Here is a 4,854-nt window from a genome sequence, read left to right as displayed (position 1 = left end):
GAATTGATGGGTGCTGACGAGTTGATGGGTGCAGCACACCAACGTGGCATAAGTATACATATGTAACAAACCTGCACGTTATGCACATGTACCCTAGAACTTAAAGTATAATAAAAAAAAATAATAATAAAAAATAAAATGATGTAAAAAAAAAATAATAATAATTTAATTTACAATAGCATCATAACGATAAACTACTTTTTATTTAACCAAGAAAATAAATGATCTGTCCTATAAAAGCTACAAAACATTCCAAAAGAAATTAAAGAATATAAAAATGAATGAAAAGGCATGGCATATTCATGATTGGAAGACTTAACATTGTTACAATGTCAACACCACAGATTCAGAGCAAATCTATAGAAAATGCAATCCTTATCAAAATCCCAATGATGTCTTAAAGCAGAAATACATAAAAACTCATCCTGAAATTCATATGGAATCTCAAAGGACTCCAAATAGCTAAATTGATCCTGGAAAAGAATAAGCTAGAACACTCAGAATCCTGATTTCCAAACTTACTATAAAGCTACAGTAATCAAAACATTGTGGTACTGGCATGAAGACAGACATATGGACCGGTGTAATAGGAAAGGTTGCCTAGAAGTAAAGTCTCACATATATGGTCAAATGATTTTAAATTATGGTGTCAAGAGTATTCAATGGGGAAAAGGCAGTATTTTCAATAAATGTTGCAGGGAAAATGAGCTATCCATATGCAAAATAATAAAGTTGGATTATTAACACCATATACAAAACTTTAGTCAAAATGGATCCATGACCTAAATGGAAGACCTAAAACTATAAACTCTTACAAGAAAGATAAGTTTTAATACTGCAGATTTGGCAATTATTAGATACCTGATGTTCACACAACATTAAAAAGAGGAAAACGAGCTTAATAAAAGTAAAAAAAAAAAAAAAAAAAGAGAAGTAAAAATGCATGCCTCAAAAGAAAATTATCACTAGAGTAAAAGGCAATTTACCCAATGGAAGAAAATATTTGCAGAACGTATATCTAGTAAGGGATTAATATTCAGAATATACAGAGGACTCCTAAAGCTCAATAACAAAAAACAAGCAACCTGATTCAAAAATAGTCAAAACACTTGAATAGACATTTATCCAAAGAAGATATACAAATGGCAAATAAACACTTGAAGACATGCTCAACATCACTAATCATTAGGAATATGCAAATAAAAACTACAATGAGATTATTTTGTAGTTCATAAGCGTGATGACTGGGTGTTCACATGCAGGTGCAAGATGTGCCACCCTCGAACCTTGTTACGACATCAGCACATTACCCATCAGATATTAAAAAAAAAAACTACAATGAGATACCAGCTCATACCCATTTAGGATGGTGTTTATCAAAATAAATCAGAAAATAATGATTTGGCAAGAATGTAAAGAACATAAAACCCTTGTGCACTGTTAGTGGGAATAAATATAAAATGTGAAACTGTTGTGAAAAATAGTATGGTGAATCCTCGAAAATTCAACGTGAAATTACCATATGATTCTGCAATTCCATTTCTAGGTATGTACCCAATAGTTTCTTAAATATGTATTTTTATACCCATGTTGTTAACAGCATTACTAATAATAGCTAAAATTTAGAAGCAACTCAAGAGTCTATCAACAGTAGAATGGATAAGCAAAATGTGGTTTTTGTATGCAATAAAATATTATTCAACCTTAAGAAGGGAGGAAATTCTAATATATGCTACAACATGTGTGAACCTTGAGGTTGTTATATCAAGTAAAATAAGCCAGTCACAGAAAGGCAAATACTCTATTATTCTACTTACATGAGGTACTCAGTGTAGTCAAAATCCTCAGAACAGACAGTGAAATAACGGTTGCCAGCGGCTAAGGGAGGGAAAATTTTTCAGTTTTAAAGATTGTAAAGAGTTCTGGGGATGGACAATAATGATGACTGAACAATAATATAAATGTAATTAGCGATAATTACATTATGTGTATTTGTACCAAAAGACAAAATTGGAGAATATAAACAAATAAAAATAAATACATACAAACCAAACCAAACAAAACCCTGGTTTAAAAGAACAGAATTATGAGTTTGGTTTTGAACGAGCTAATTGGACATGTTATCAGGACATCCAAAAGAGGATGTCAAGTATCTAATGAAATATAGTTAGTTTAATGCCAGTTACTAACGCTATTGTCATTCAAGGATTCCACGCTTAGAAGTTGGAAGAGAAAATGTAATTTTTTGAGTCATCTCCACAGGGCCTTGATCACTAGGGATGCTCTGGAGATTAAAAAAAAAAATCTCACATTATTCATCACTGAGCAAAGATAGCCAGGTCTCAAAGCCATGCCCTCGCTGCATCTGTCACTGCATGCAGGATCCTGGGAGGGGTAACTTTGAGAAGGCAGCTGTCTGATGCTAGTTGAAATCTCTGAGAGAGGGAATGGTGGAGAGAGTGGTGTTGCTGAGAGAGAAAGAATGTTTGCAGAAAGCACTCAATGCTGGGACAACACGTCCTCCTTTGAAGAGGCAATAAGGCGACAAATCACTTTGTCCACAATTCTCCTAGTTACACATCACCACATCTACCGTACTCCCATGTAATATGTTTAACTTGGTCCCTCCTAAGCTACTAATGACCTGGATCTATAAGATACACCTTTAAGAATGACTACTATAAATATTCATTTAAAAGATGTATATGGTTTATGGACCATGAAGATAGTAAAATTACCTATGCAATAAGATGCTTCAGTGCTTTCAAAAGTATCAAACAAGATGTGATAGACCTTTTACTGCAGATAGAAATGCAGCAAGATAAACCTTTAGCTTTCCAGGTCATATATAAACATCTGTTATAAGTTACCTATGTTTAGTGTTATGCTCATCCATACTCTGTCCACTTCTAGGATAACAATGGTCAAAAAATGTTCATTTAATCAGGTGTGGAAAGGTTAATTACTCAAAAAAATAAATTTTAAAAACAATCAAAACAAACAGAAATTTCCAAATTGTATCAAATACTCAGAGAACTCATCCTTGATTTCTCAAAGAATTTTCTCAAAAAAATAACAGAAATAACAATTTCAAGTGAAATATCATGATGAGAATATCTTCAGAATATTTTACTGTGTTTCTAAGGAAATGTGAGTCCTTCTACATTACTGAAAGTGGTCTTAGTTTTATCCAAATAAGCTATTTTCAGAAATAAGAAAACATAAAGCTCAGTAAAATACTGCAATAAAAAGTATGATATTTAATGTAAAATCATTCAGAGTAATCACGTGAACATAGTTCTATTTCTGTCTATGTCTATACATCATCACCCTAATGCCAGTATATTTATTTTAAACTAAATATTGGTCTCCTGAGGCAGAGAGAATATAATAATAATAATTTAGAAAAAAAACTACATTTAACACTGCCATTTTATCATAATAGTGCTATTTTTCCCTACATAATACAAAAACAAAGACAAATCCAAAAGGCATATTTGTGTCTTAAATTGGGGCAAAATAGAGCTTTTTTTCCCTCAAACATGGGACAGTCAGAAGAGCTTTCATCTTAAATTCTTACAGTTAGTTGAATTGTTTACACCAATATTACATTTATAAATAACTTCTCTTGTTTCTTAAAAATACTGGAATTTGATGCTACATTTTTTGACAGCTTTATCATCTGTAATAACCATGTTTGAGAAAGAGACTGGCAGGTGAACCAAATCACAGCCACCAAGAAGTAGAAAGATAAACACATTTAAGAGTTCTTAGACAATTTTTACAAAAGAAAAATATTTTATAAAAGACAACGCTGCTTTTTCTTCACATTTTAGAGTTAGTCTTCATAGGTGTCTAACACAATACTGATGATTCTAAGCAAGTTTTCCACTTAAGTATTAATAGAAATATTTATATAAAATATTCTTTTATTTAAAATTTAAGTTAGAAAGACGTTTGCTGCTTTCTGATATGAAATTTTGAGGCTCAGGAACCAATTATTTTCTTTTGAGAACACATCTCTGAAATTACAGTGTCAGTCAATGAGAAATATGGCTTGATATTCAAAGAGCATAAAATCTGATTTATATATGACTTTTAAGAATGCCTTTTTGTATAAAGTAATATATATTTACTTATTCTAGGAATGCAGTGATTTACACTAAATGCAGGATTTACTATGAGATATCTATCATATCTTCACCTATATACACAAAGGCAAAGTTGAAAATGTTCTCAAATGCTATTGATTTCCATCCAGACTTAATGAAAAGCTTGACTTTCTGAAAACAGACTTATTATCACAACTTCCTTATTATCTGTTATACACTATTTCTTCTTACAAATGTTGTCGTCTGTTTAACTTGGCATTAGCAAAGGCAATAATCATTACTTTTAGTTGTTCGCCATGTTAAAACTTTGTTTTTTAAGGTCACTATTATAAAAGCCATATCAAAAGCAAAATTCCCTAAATATAGGATATAGTTTGGATGTTTTCTCCCCTCCAAATCTCATGTTGAACTGTGAGTCCTGGTGGGAGGTGTTTGGATCATGGTGAGTGGCTCCCTAATGAATACCTTTGTGCCTTCCCTGCAGTAATGAGTTCATGTGAGAGTTGGTTTTTAAAGAGCTCTCGGCAGGCGCGCGGCACGAACTTCCTCGGCTTCTCCTCATACGCGGGACCCAGGAACTGCGAGCGGGAATGCCGGAGCGACTTCCTCGGCCTCCGCCGCGGGAGACCGGTGAACTTTGCCCCTTCTTTACATTGGCTAGCTAATAAAGTTTCCTTTTATCTTGCTTACTTGCCTTTTTCTCTGGCGCCGGCTCTGGTGGTCGCATAAAACAAATCAGTAA

The sequence above is a fragment of the Rhinopithecus bieti genome, unplaced genomic scaffold, assembly GCF_001698545.2.
Source record: "Rhinopithecus bieti isolate Rb0 unplaced genomic scaffold, ASM169854v2 scaffold_12003, whole genome shotgun sequence".
In the NCBI taxonomy this organism is placed as follows: Eukaryota; Metazoa; Chordata; class Mammalia; order Primates; family Cercopithecidae; genus Rhinopithecus; species Rhinopithecus bieti.
Note: the sequence above shows the minus strand (reverse complement) of the source record.